Below are 14,334 nucleotides of genomic sequence, written 5' to 3' on the forward strand. Positions count from 1 at the left end.
ACATCATCTTTGACACAATTATCAAACTAAGCATTGACAATAGAGAACACAGAGGAACCCTACAAATCATATTATAAACGCTTTGCTAGCTCAAAAAGTTAATTGATGGCAGGGCAATAAAGATGTCCCCTCATGCAATGATGCACCTTTGCAGCAAATTTGCAACTACGCTCAGTTACACCAACAAACTGCCTTTGCATGTATGTGGGATTAGGTTACAAATTAGTTTGTTATACAGTTGTGACTGTCGAACAGTTACGGTTGTAATTGTCGAACAGTCACAGTTGTGACTATTTAAAATTTATAAAAAATCAAAATTTTTAAAGATTTCATATTTTTGATTTAGGTTTGGGGGATGAAGTCCTATAACTCAAAGACTAAATTTTAAAGTTTAAGCCTTGCAAATATTGAAAAAAAATATAAATCAATAAAAAAGTTATGACTATTAGACAGTCACAGTTTGATATAATAATATTTTTAAAAGTTGGTACCTAAACTGAAATTTAGTACCTAAAGTGAAATGACATAAATATTTTAGTAGTTGAAATGAAAAAACATTATAATTTGGTACCTAAAGTCAATGGACCTTAGAATGTATGATTACAATATTATTGAATTTAATTATAATCTTAAAAATCATAAACTTTTAGTCAATAAATAATAAAATTAAAAAACCTAAATAAAAGTCTCCCTTAAATTATCAATGTAAGGCTTGTAAGCAATATATATTTCTACATGTGTACCCATGCTTGAATCATGATTTAAGGATTAAGAAATCCTTGCATGACAAGAGATATTGGTCTCCACAAGGACCTGAACAAAGAAATCATGGGACGCATAAAAGTAGGTAATCTAGTGGAAAAAAATATAGATGCTGATGTGGATGTGAAGTATCTGTTCCCTATTGATCTTCTTGAGTGTATCATCTCCACACGATATTTAAGCTACATTATCTGCATCAATGGACTATATAAAGCATGTTCTTAATTAAACCCTAAACCTCCATCTCTATATATATATGAATTTCAATTATATATGTTACTAGGTACATTAATAAACATGATTGACCAAGCTGTCAGAAAGTACTTTTTAAGGAATATTATTAATGTAAGCAAAATATATTTGTACATGTAGGTACCCATATATGCTCGAATCTCTGGCCGACTCCGTGGTTGACTTCATTTTGACCATTTGTTTTTTAATTTGTGTTAAATAAATATTGTATTAAGCCGAAAGAAAAGAGGGTAAAGCCCAAACCAACACAAGGCCCAGGCCTAAGGAATGTAAAGAGCCCGAATAAACAAGCCTACATGTAGGCAAAGCGGAAACATATATTATCCCTTTAAACAAAAAAAAACAAAAAAGGTTATTGTCATTTAGCAACTAGCTAGCAAAAAATTATGCGCAATTTTTTTTTAATTTGTTATTTTTTAAAATTCAACATAGTAGTATGAGCGGGTCATTGAATTTATAATAATAATAATGTACATGAAGAATCAATTTGTGTCTCTTCTTTGAGATTCCCATTAGAACACCTTTTCCCAACTGCCATGGTAACTAGCTACCATGGTGTACATCCGTTTCATTAATTAAGTGACACTTAATTGGTTAATGGGTGTGTCCTTGTGTTACCAATCTATGTTGCACCTTCACACACACAATCATCATTCTCATCTAAAGCCATGCACACACCAAGATGAATTTATCACCCATTGATCATTGGTCATCATCAACAAATATTAATGTAATTTCTTACGGTGGTACTAATTGTCAATGGTTGTACACGTACGCAAGCAAGAAGCTGAGCACGTTATTGTTGAACTGGTCTATATTGATTGGCATTTCGATGGTTGGTAAATGGTAATGATGAATAAATTAAGAAACTATTATGAAAAGACTTGTGGACTCGTCTACCATATATAATATATAACCACTACAAAATATTAACAAAATAAAACCCACATGTTAATGAAGAAAATCTTAATTAGGAAAAGAGTTGCAATTAGTACTAACGTGCCAAATGTTTACCGACTCCACCTATGTAGTAAGAAACTTGAAAGGAGTGAAAGACCGATTAAAGATTCAGTCAATTGGATTAAAGCAGGAGGATCACTTGATTTGATGCTCATCATTATAGAAGGCGAAATTGTGTGGACTGACACAACTAGTGAATAGTGATGCTGAAATAACGGTGATTTTTATGGAGAAGAACTTCTAAACAGAGCATCAATGCCCAATGTCTTCGATTCTGGCCCTGCTCCTACTTGGACCAGAAATGTCAAATGTCGTACAAAAGTTGAAGCCTTTGCTTTCACAATCGAGGGTTTGAAAAAGACAATAGCCTCTCGCAGATCCTCGTGGGATCAGAATTTCAACAAGTGTATGTAGCAATTCTCTGCAGGTGGAGGAGTTGACAGTACGTTGCCCACGAGAACACGGATTAAAGATACTAAACAATGTTCAACGCAAAATTATGAATAAGGTCCAAGAGGGCTTTTTTTTTCTTCTATAATCTCATTAACATGGATTAATATTTTCATTTCACCATTTGGCAAAAATTATATATGAAGCTCGAGAACCCTTTTTTTCATTTTCATGCATTAATATTTTCATTTTCATACTTGGTTTCCTTTTTTTGGTTAAATAGTTTTTGTATAATTGTATCATGCCAAAAAAAATAAACAGATCGCGCGAGCTGTAATCAGAGCTGATCAAAGATATATCCACACGTTGGCAGAAGAAGTTTTAAAGACATGATCATCGATCTGTAGTAAGTTACTGCTTTACAGTAGATATATAAATATATATATAAATATATATATGACAAGAGTCGACATCCCCATTTATGAAACTATTATTCTTTGACTTAATGTCATTATATATATATAGACGAACTCTAGTTAATTAGTTTATATATGGTTGATTTCTTTTCAAGTTGTTTTGCAGGCTCTAGAGTCAATCTAATGATAGGAATTGGAGGTGCAGGAGGAGCAATCATCTGTAATGGGATGGGGGAAGTTATGGTGGCATGGCAGTTGTCATTCCTCTTGTTGACGTCTCTCCTCCATAGCAAGTAGAGATTTTGGCAATTCGTAATGGGGTCAACTTCCCCCATTCCGCTTTGGCTGATGATATGGTATCCAATGCTAAGTTAGACTTGAAAATGCAATTTTAATCAATTATATTTATAGAAATAAATTGAATAGTGCAATTGGGTAATTTGTTTTCTACCCTTCAATTACTGATTTATGAACCACGGCTTACATGATGGAGCATGAGTGATCAATCAGCATTTCTCAGCAGAAATTAAAATTAAAAATTCAAGCAATTTGATTAGGCCGGTTGTCAAATGGGGTTTTAAGTCAAAGAGCAATTTGAAGCTGACAATTGTGGTTTAATTATTTTCTATACATCTTTCATACTCTATTTTTTTGTTGGTGATTTGCACCTTTGAGCTTAATTATAGTCGATTAGCAAATAACATAAAAAAAAAATGTATTCAATTATAGAAATAAATTGAATAGTACAATTAAGGTTAATCTGTTTTCTACCCTTCAATTACTGATTTATCAACAACTTGCACGCTTGAGCATGAGTGGATCAGTCAACATGTTCTCAGAAAATATTAAAAATAATAAAATAAAAATCAAGCAATTTGATTGGCCGGGATATATTGGTCAAATGGGGTTTAAGTTAAAGAGCAATTTAAAGTTGACAATTGAGGTTTAATTATTTTCTATATATCTTTCAATTATATTCAATTTTCCGGTCGGTGATTTGTGACCTTTGAGCTTAATTATAGTTGATTTGCAACTTGCAAAACAATATATGCAATATATACTATTTTTGTTTTAGCTATGCAATATTCTATATATTTATCTTTATGTTTAATTTTGATTGCACTTGCTGTATGGATAAATGTGAAGTCGATGCTAGAATGTCACACAAGAGGCGTCAGTCATTGTAGAAGATATTTAAGAAAAAACTTGCGGTTGTGGACAACACCTTTGTCAACAGTTACTGCGATATTCTTCAATTCTTTAATATCTCCAAGTCTTCTTCTTCACTATTTCGCTACTGCTCACCTCCTTTAATTCATATGTATGCTCACCTCCCATCTAAAATACTGCCATGTGTTTAAAAAATTAACCATGAGTTAATCTATTGTATTTAATTATTTATGATATTATAATGATGAGAGAGAAAAATAATTTGACAACTCTTTTCTACCTTTATCCTTATCTTTTATTACTCAACTTTTTTCCACTTTTTTATTACCTATTAATTTTTATTTTCTCTTTTATTTAATTATTTCTAATAATTTTTTCTTCTTTTGTTTTTTTGCTTTTCTCCAGTACGCCTCTAGTATCTAAAAAACCACATGCATTTAATAATTTTTGCTTTTTTTTTTTTTTTGCTCTTTTCTAGTATGCCTCCAGTACCCAAAAAACCATATCCAATTTTTTTGGGTCTTCTCATGTATACACCTTTTATCTAATTTTTTAATTAATTAAAAAAAATAATCCAACAACAAATTTTTTTTTTTTGCCTAAGAATTCTTCTTTCTTGTCTCATACATGACCTTTTCAGATCAAACAAATTCTTAGGTCAATCCAAGGTGTTGCAACATTTGAAGAGAGAAGAATAGTTGCAACGACATTTTTTTTTTTTTTGAACTCATGTAACTTTTTTATTGGATTTTCTATGTATGTAAATGAGTTGTTTTAGACTTTTGTTTGGCCAACATTTTAGATTAAACTTTGCAAATGAGTTTTTTGTTCGAATTGCAAATGTGTTGTTAGAATATTTTTATTTTTTAATTAATTAAAAAAATAGATAAATGTGTATACAGGAGAAGACCCAAAAAAATAGATGTGATTTTTTGAATATTAGAGGCGTACTGGAGAAGAGCAAAAAAAAAAAAAAAAGTAAAAATTATTAGAAATAATTAAATAAAAGAGAAAAGAGAAATTAACGGGTGATAAAAAAAAGTTGAGTAATAAAAGATAAGGATAAAATAAGAAAAGAGTTGTCAAATTATTTTTCTCTCTCATCATTATAACATCATAAATAATTAAATACAATAGTTAATTCATGATTAGTTTTTTAAACACGTGGCAGTATTTTAGATGGGAGGTAAGCATACACCTGAGTTAAAGGAGGTGAGCAAAACTGCTCTCATCTCGCTAGTGTTGACAAAAAAATAAGTCTACAAAACCGAATGACCAATATATATTATTCCAGTTTGGTTTCAAATGGAGTTGATCCTGCAAAATTGTTAGCCAATTAAATTCAACTTCTGCCACCACTCTATCTTCTCAAGTAAGTTAATATTCTGGCTCTAGCTCTCGAGAAATTATTCTGTATAACCGATATATTGACACGTGGTATAACCAATTTATGTGTTATAATATAAGTGGATGTTATTAATATTATACCCTACTAATATAAACACAACATCCAATAATACTCTTACACGTTGGATTGGTTATACCACATGGCGGTATATCGGTTTTACCCTATAATTTTTCCTAGCTCTCCCTAGCTACCCTCAAAATTCTATAATCTGTATTACAGTATTATGTAAATTATTTTTTTTTTTTGGGTCGAATTATGTAAATTAGTTTGTACAATCTGTTATACACTTATACCTTAAATGTGAATCGTTGGTTTGGTTCTGTGGAGGTTTCTTTGGTTCTTCTACGCACGTGCCGTACACATGTCACTTCTTGATTCTAGATAGATGATAAAATGATATTATTTAAAGGGTTGAACACTTGAACCTTTTACTAATCATCTGCATTTTAATTTCCATGTTTTCAGGACCAACGTTCAAAACATGTTGGCAGCACTCAGAAGAATTCTTATCCGAATACTGGCATTTGTGGATTAAATGCAAAAATGTTATGGATTAAATTATAAGAAATTTTTAAAATAAAAAATGAATATTTGTGAACAATGTGGATGTCATTTGAAAATGAATAGTTTCGATAAAATTGAACTTTCGATTGATCCAAGTACTTGGGATCCTATGAATGAAGACATGGTCTCTCTGGATCCCATTGAATTTCATTCGGAGGAGGAACCTTATAAAGATCAGTTATGGTTAATTCGAATGATTGTGTTATCCACCTAAGGTAGGTTTCTTTTATATATATATATATTAGAGGAGTTTTATTTCTTAAAATAAATTTATTTTAGGGAAACTCTTGTGTTTTATGTATTTTTATCAGCAATGGTACAGGAGGACTTGGTGTCTGATGGTCGCCTGTTGGATGAGGCAAAAGGGGTTTGGTCGTTCTTTTCTGATTCTAGTTGTTGTTTTATTCCCTGTAACTGTATTGGGGGTTGCTCGTCTTTTCGCTCAATATGCTCTTAATTAGTTGTTCTGATGTTATTAGTTGGGCGGGTGAGGTTCCAGTTTGGCTTCATTCTCAATTTTTGGCTGATCATGTACCTTCTTGCATTGATTAGCTTAATAATATATATCTCTTTGATAAAATAAAATAAAAAAACTATTATGTATATATGAGCTCATGCTGCCTAGTCGAATAATTTACTTTGTGCCATTTTGGACAATATATATGTTGATGGTGAGCGCGCTTGTCCATCTTCTGTTTCCTCAAGTTGCATGTCGCTAGAATTTTAAAGCATTTGCTTTGGCTGATGATCGATATGGTATCCAATGCTAAACGATAAGTTAGACTTGTAAAATGCAATTTTAATCAATTATATTTATAGAAATAAATTGAATAGTAAGTGCAATTGAGGTAATTTGTTTTCTACCCTTCAATTACTGATTTATGAACCACAGCTTGCATGATGGAGCATGAGTCAGTCAGCATGTTCTCAGCAGAAATTAAAAATAAAAATTCAAGCAATTTGATTGGGCCGGTTGTCAAATGGGGTTTTAAGTCAAAGAGCAATTTGAAGCTGACAATTGAGGTTTAATTATTTTCTATACATCTTTCAACTCTATTTTTTTGTTGGTGATTTGCACCTTTGAGCTTAATATATATAGTCGATTAATTAGCAAATGAAAAAAAAATGTATTCAATTATAGAAATAAATTGAATAGTACAATTGAGGTTAATCTGTTTTCTACCCTTCAATTACTGATTTATCAACAACTTGCACGCTTGAGCATGAGTGGATCAGTCAACATGTTCTCAGAAAAAATTAAAAATAATAAAAATAAAAATCAAGCAATTTGATTGGGGTTGGTAAAATGGGGTTTAAGCCAAAGTCAAAGAGGAATTTAAAGCTGACAATTGAGGTTTAATTATTTTCAATACTCAATTTTCCGGCTGCTGACACTACAAAAAATGTGGACAAAGGCCACCTTCATTAGTTGTACAGAAAGGGGTGGCATTTGAAAACTTTAGTTCCTATTACTTTATTGTCACCCATTTTTGTTAAAATCGAGGCACTTTAGTCCCTAATGCTCAATTGCCACCCCTTTCTGTGCAACCAATGAAAATGGCTTTTGCTCATATATTTCTTGTAGTGTGATTGAGCTTAATTATAGTTGATCATTAGCAACTAGCAAAACAATATATGCAATACGTACATACTGTGGTGGTGGACAACATCTTTGTCAACGGTTACTGCGATTTTCTTTTATAATATCTCCAAGTCTTCTTCTTCAATATCTCGCAAGAGTTGACAAAACAAAAAAAGTCTACAAAACCGAATGACCAATATACATTATTCCAGTTTTAGTTTCAAATGGAATTGAAACCTGCAAAGTTGTTGGCCAATTAAATTCAACTTCTGCCACCACTGCATCTTCTCAAGTAAGTTAATCTGGCTCTTGCTCTCCCTACCCTCAAACTTCTATGATCTGCGTGTATTACAGTATTTTGTAAATTAGTTAATTTGTACAATTAATCATATCTGTTATACGTTAAATGTGAATCGTTGGTTTGGTTCTGTACGATTTCTTTGTTTCTTCTACGTACGCACGTACCGCACACATGCATGTCACTTTTGGATTCTAGATATATAGATGATAAAATGATATTCTTTAAAGGGTTAAACCTTTTACTAATCATCTGCATTTAATTTCCATGTTTTTAGGACCAACGTTCAGAACATTTTGGCGCAGCACTCTCTTATTACAAATTAAAGAAAAAAAAAAAAATTTGTTCTCCCTCCTTTAAAATTTAGGGCATCATATCTGTCGTATATAGGTTTGAATTATGATTTATCCAAATGAAAGCGTTATCCACCTAAGGTAGGTTTCTTCTATATTACGCAGATGTATAGAGGAATTTTATTTCTTAAAATAAAGTTATTTAAGGGAGACTCTTGTGTTTTATGTATTTTTATCAGCAATGGTACAGGAGGTCAGGATTCAGACACTAGGTTTTTGGTGGAAGGCAAACCTCCAAGGAAAACATGGTGGACAAAATTCAAGGAAAATATTATTGACCCTCAATCTCCATTATTAACGTGGAATCAGAGATTTTTAATTTCATGTCTTGCAGTCTTATTAGATCCAATGTTGTTATACATTCCAATCATCAATGAGGAAAACAAGTGCTTTGGAAAAGACAAAACGTTGATGATTATAGCTATTGTCTCGAGATCTCTTACGGATTTCCCTCTCCTACTGCATAGCATAAATCAAATTCGGATTCGAATTCGAACTCGAACTAGTACTGATCATGTTGGGACTGAAACTGTGACCTCCGGCTCCAACTCCAACTCCAGTGAGGTAACATCACTTAGGCTATGGGAAGAGAGGGAGTTCATCAGGTTTTTTTATCAGAAGTTGGTTGAATTTGCAAAAGCAATAGCCGGGAGGATGTACTTCTTATCTTTCTCTATCATAATTGACCTTACCACTACTCTTCCCATCCCACAGGTAACACTAAACTTTTAAATGTGCATTTATTTTAAATATACGCATTTTTAATCAATACTTTAATTCAAGCGGGTAGTTAGACTAATTTCATCCTTAAACAGAATTTGATTTTCATTAAAGTCAGGTGTTAGATTGGATTTGGATTATAATTTTCTGGTTCTATATACATGTATACACATGGGTGGAGCTAGACTTTTAAAACTTTTTTTTATTTCGGTGAATTAAGGACTTTAGGACTTTTGATTAAGTAGCTAATATACTCTAACCCATTGTAATTTTTCCAGGTTGGAACAGTAGTTGTGTTTTACAAAATTACAGGTTCCGGATACTTGTATAAAAGAACGATTTTGAACATGTTTCTCGTCTTCCATTATATACCAAGGATTTGTCAAATCTACCTATCCAGAAAGAAGATTTTACTCATCAGAAAATGGGTTAAAGGTGCATTCAATTTTTTCCTATACATCGTTGCTAGTCATGTAAGTTTCATTTCTAGCTGTTGCCATAAATTAATATTCCTTTTTATCTTTTCTTTATTTTCGTAACTATTGTTGAATGTTGATTAATTGATTAAGTTTTCTTTACCAATGTTTTACCATGAATTTAATTTTACAATAACCTTACAAGAATTTGCATGGCAAGTGCCTTGTGATGTATGCTAATCTAGACCTCTAACAATTTGTGTGTGTATAGAGTTTTTTTGGATTATAAGTAATTTATTGATCTTTTAGGTACTTGGAGCTTTTTGGTACTTTTTTTCTATTAAACGAGAAACGGCATGTTGGGAGGAGGCCTGCATGAATACTGCAGGATGCATGACTAAACATTGCGGCAAGACTAGCACTTCAACAAGTATCGCATTCCTAAATGAAAAATGTCCAATAAATCCACCAAATACGTACTACACTATTTGACTTTGGAATATTTCTTAATCTCCTTCAGTCTGGTAACACAGGACTAACATACTTTCCAACAAAGTTTTTTTACACTTTTTGGTGGGGCTTCAGAAATTTGAGGTGTGCCATGCATATATACATTGACAATTAATAAGTTTTTTGCTAAAAAGGTTTCCATATCTTTAATTAAGCAGAGTGTTCATATACATTTAACTTCTGCCATTAGTATGTATATATATGTCTCTCATGTTTGCTTCATCAAATTCTGCAGTAATTTTGGCACGAATCTTGAAACAAGTAGCTTTGTGTGGGAGAATTGCTTTGCACTTCTAATTTCTTCTATTGGCTTGCTATTATTTTTGTATCTCATTGGAAATGTGCAGGTACGTGGTTGATAATGGTCTCTATATTAACTTCTTTTTGTATATATGAGTAGATGGTGAGCTGAGCTTATTTTCTTTTTAATTAATTTGTTGTGAGACGTACGTACGTACAGATATATATGCAGTTGGCAACTACAGAAGCGGAGGCTGCTGAGGAGGAGAAAGCTAAGAAGAAGGCCCCTGAGGAGTACTTAAGGCAGGAGGCTGAGAAGAAGGCCGAGAAGTTAACACAGGAGGCTGAGAGGTTAACAAAAAAGGCTGAGAGGTTAAGACAAGAGGCTGAGAGGTTAAGACAAAATGCAAGTGAAATGTGAGTGAGTTAATTAATTCAGATCGATTTAAATAAATAAAACATTGCCTACATATACATTTGGAGAATCGAATTTGTTAGGTGACTGTGATAGTACTTCTAATTTTCCGAGCTTCCTATCTCGACCCAAAATGATAAATGCCAAAGAAAAGTAGAAGCCTCAATTTACTTTGAAGGCCCAGGAGACAAGTGTATGTAGTCTCCAAATGCAAACTCTGGTGGAAATTGGAAATTCAACAATTGTAACAAATCGCAATAGGTGAGGAGGTAACGTGTTCTACCATATATAGAATAAGCAATGATGCCAACGTTTTATTGCTAGGTGAACACATTTCCTAAGCATATCATTGAACCACGTGATGTATTTGATAATAGAATTAATTAATAGTTTATTATAATAATTAAGAATAATGCTATACTTACCACATTTCTTATACCACATTCTTATATCATCTCACGTGTCATTACTTTATTGAACAGAGTTTTTCTTTTTCTTTTTGGGTTTTTCTTTTTATTTTTTAGTATCCAATGTATGAATGCCATGTAAGTTGCCACATAAGGTGGTATGAAATTATGGTATAAAAATATGGTATATCTAGCACTACTGAATAATTAAGGTATATAATACACATCAACTGATCATATCATTTGTTTAACTAATATGGTTGAGAAATGTTATCTCTTCTACATTGTCCTAAATGAAGTATAAGCGATAGCCCATGCAAGACGGTTTTCTTTCCCATAAATATGGATATTTTCCTTTTCGTCATGGGGTTTCATAATTTATCTTGACTTGATTCTTTATTTATTACATCTTCAAAGATATTTAGTTATCTTTATAATTTATCCATCAAATTATTAGTTATATTTCCTGTGATGGATTCGAGTTCGTGATCTATAGTGAAATTATAAAATTAATCGTATGAAAGGTATTCATATCCATCAACTTCCAAATTTTAGTTAAAATTTTTTTTTCAAAACAAAAGTAAAAGAAAAATTTACCTGATGTATACACTTTATGTATCTCTATTTCATCATGTGCTATGTCACTTTATGAAAGAGATAAAGATAATAAATGTATATACCCGCGGCCGTTACATGGAAGTTTTACTCTAAAAGTAAAGATTCGCAAATTTTAGAGGTGAAAGTTGTTTCTTTTGTGCCTGATTAAATGTATTTACTGTTTTTTTTTTTTTTTTTGTAACAAAATACAAAAGTTCATAATTTGAGAATTTTAAAGAATAATCAAACTTCTAGATTTTGAAAGATGGTAATTTAAATATATATTTAGGATTTCAGAAATATAAATCTTTCGATATTTGCTCGAACTCAGTAATAAACCGCTTTCAAAAGGTACTCAAACCTGAGAAGTATTTGAGGATTATATTTTAAGATTTTATAAAAATGGTTTAATTGTAAAAGGGTGGTTCTCGATTGTTTTTAGTTTTGTTTTAGAAATATGATAACTTTATTCATGAATGGGCAGCAATTGCCAAGAGGCCTAAGAATACAAGTTTACGAAATTTTTTAAAGATTGGTTGACTTTAGGTACCAAATTGTAATGTTTTTTCATTTTAACTACCAAAATTATTATGTAATTTACTTTAGATACTAAATTTTAGTTTATGTACAAACTTTAAAAAATATGGGTATACTAAACTGTGATTGTCTAACAGTTATAACTTTTTTATTGATTTATTGTTTTTTAAATATTTGAAAGACTTAAACTTTAATGTTTAGTCTCTGGGTTATAGGACTTCATCCTCAAAGCCTAAATCAAAAGCATTCAATCCTTATAAATTTTGAATTTTTATGAATTTGAAACAGTTACAACTGTATAACAAACCAATTTGTGACCTAATCCAAAATGTCTTATTTTAGGTTAGTATCTAAACTAAAAAAAATTAGTGTCTTGCTGCTTTTCTAAAAAACTATTGATATTTAGTATTTAATCATAATTTTCTAAGTTTTTAATCCCTTTTTCATTGTCTTTAAATAATAAAAAATATTTATTTTTACTAAGCTAAATCACTACAAGAAAAACATATTTGGGCGACGACACTTTGGGCGACGAACATATATTCGTCGCCCAAAGCAATTTAGGGCGACGAACAAGAAAATTTGTCGCTCAATGTCATAAAGGTTTGTTCGTCGCCCAAAGGAGGTTTGGGAGACGAATAACACGTTCCTCGCCTAAAGTAACTTTGGGCGACGAACTCATCTCGTCGCCTAAACATACGCAACAAACAATTAATTCAGAAATACATTGGGCGAGGAATATACATGTTTGTCGCCCAAAGTGTCTTTGGGCGAGGAAAACGTAAATTTGTCGCCCAAACTTACTTTGGGTGACAAAATATTTCGTCGCCCAAAGGGTCTTTGGGTGACGAAATTATGTTCGTCGCCCAAACTATGTTTGGGCGAGGAACCTGTTCATCGCCCAAAGGGTCATCCTGTCTGTAATAATGGTTTGGGCGATGAACCTAACATTTCGTCGCCCAAAGTAACTTTGGGCGACGAATTGTGAGGTTCCTCGCCCAAGATCACTTTGGGCGACGAAATTTGTAGTTCCTCGCCCAAAGTAAGAATACTTTTTTGTTTACAATTTTATATATGTAATAGCATACGATACGATTGTATTTCCAAAAATCATAACCATTCATTTTTTAATTCCCCACTCAAGGATCATCCATGCAAAAAATTAGCTCAATCGGAGATGTAGAAGTTAGGTAACGGTGGTTGAACTTATGAACGATTGTAAATTTTCTAATACGAATCGAAGTATGAGATGAATTCCGATTTAGCCGATTTTTTGCAGGGATGATATTCTAGTATAAACGAATAGAATGAACGGTTCCGATCGTTGAAATCACATTGTAGTCTTCACAAATTGTTGAATCGCCAAAATTTCTACCCAAAAGTTAATATAATTATACTCTTCAAGTGTATTTGTATGTAGAAGATCACTTTTGTATTGTGTTTTTAACGATCCGAACCGATCATTCCTTAGTGGCTCACTCAAAGATCATCCATGCAAAAAATTAACTCAATTGGAGATGTAGAAGTTAGGTTTAGCATTTAGGATGTATGAACGATCTTGATTCTTATAATAATAATCGAACGGGTAGATGAACTCCGATTGAGCCGATTTTTTCCAGGGTTGATCTTTGAGTATGAACATATATGAAGAATGGCTCTGATTGTGATAATCACGTTGGGGTCTTCACAATTATTGAAGCTACAAGGTTTTAATGAAAGAGTTGATATAATTTTATTCTTCAAATGCAAAAACCACTGATTTATATGTAGAACCTTATATGTCGATTGTGTTTTTAACGATCTGAACCGTTCATTTATTAGTTTGTCACTCAAAGATCATTCCTCTAAAATATTAGGTCAATTGGAGATCTAGAAGTTTGGTATTGGAGCTCGAACGTATGAACGATCATGGTTCATAAAAAAATTCAACTTTGGGCGACGAAATGTAGCTTTAGGCGACGAACAGTGCGTCGCCCAAAGTCTGAAATTATGGCGGGATAAAACGGTGCCCTAAAGTCAACAACTTTGGGCGACGAACATGAATTCGTCGCCCAAAGTGACTTTAGGCGACGAATTAACATGTTAGTCGCCCAAAGTCACTTTGGGCGACGAATTCATGTTCGTCGCTTTAATATACTTGGGGCGACGAACATGAATTCGTCGCCCAAAGTGACTTTGGGCAACGAACGTGTTAATTCGTCACCTAAAGTCACTCTGGGCGACGAATTCATGTTCGTCGCCCCAAGTCTTTAAGTTTATACCCATTTCTGGGTTCACTTCAGTCACTCTCGCTCACTCACTCCCTCACCCTCGCAGCGCCGCAGTCACTCTCGCCTC

At 32.5% G+C, this 14,334-nt stretch overlaps 1 pseudogene across 1 annotated transcript; it reads left to right on the plus strand.

Annotated features, from left to right (window-relative positions):
• The first annotated feature begins 8,503 nt into the window (after positions 1-8,503).
• On the plus strand, positions 8,504-10,703 carry LOC147297388 (cyclic nucleotide-gated ion channel 1-like; annotated as a pseudogene). The gene is made up of 5 exons (XR_015120511.1): positions 8,504-8,869; positions 9,154-9,348; positions 9,601-9,885; positions 10,037-10,148; positions 10,262-10,703. The product of XR_015120511.1 is annotated as a cyclic nucleotide-gated ion channel 1-like (transcript).
• The last annotated feature ends 3,631 nt before the right edge of the window (positions 10,704-14,334 follow it).

Source organism: Dryas octopetala, chromosome 1 (assembly GCF_963921425.1).
Source record: "Dryas octopetala chromosome 1, drDryOcto1.1, whole genome shotgun sequence".
Classification (NCBI taxonomy): domain Eukaryota; kingdom Viridiplantae; phylum Streptophyta; class Magnoliopsida; order Rosales; family Rosaceae; genus Dryas; species Dryas octopetala.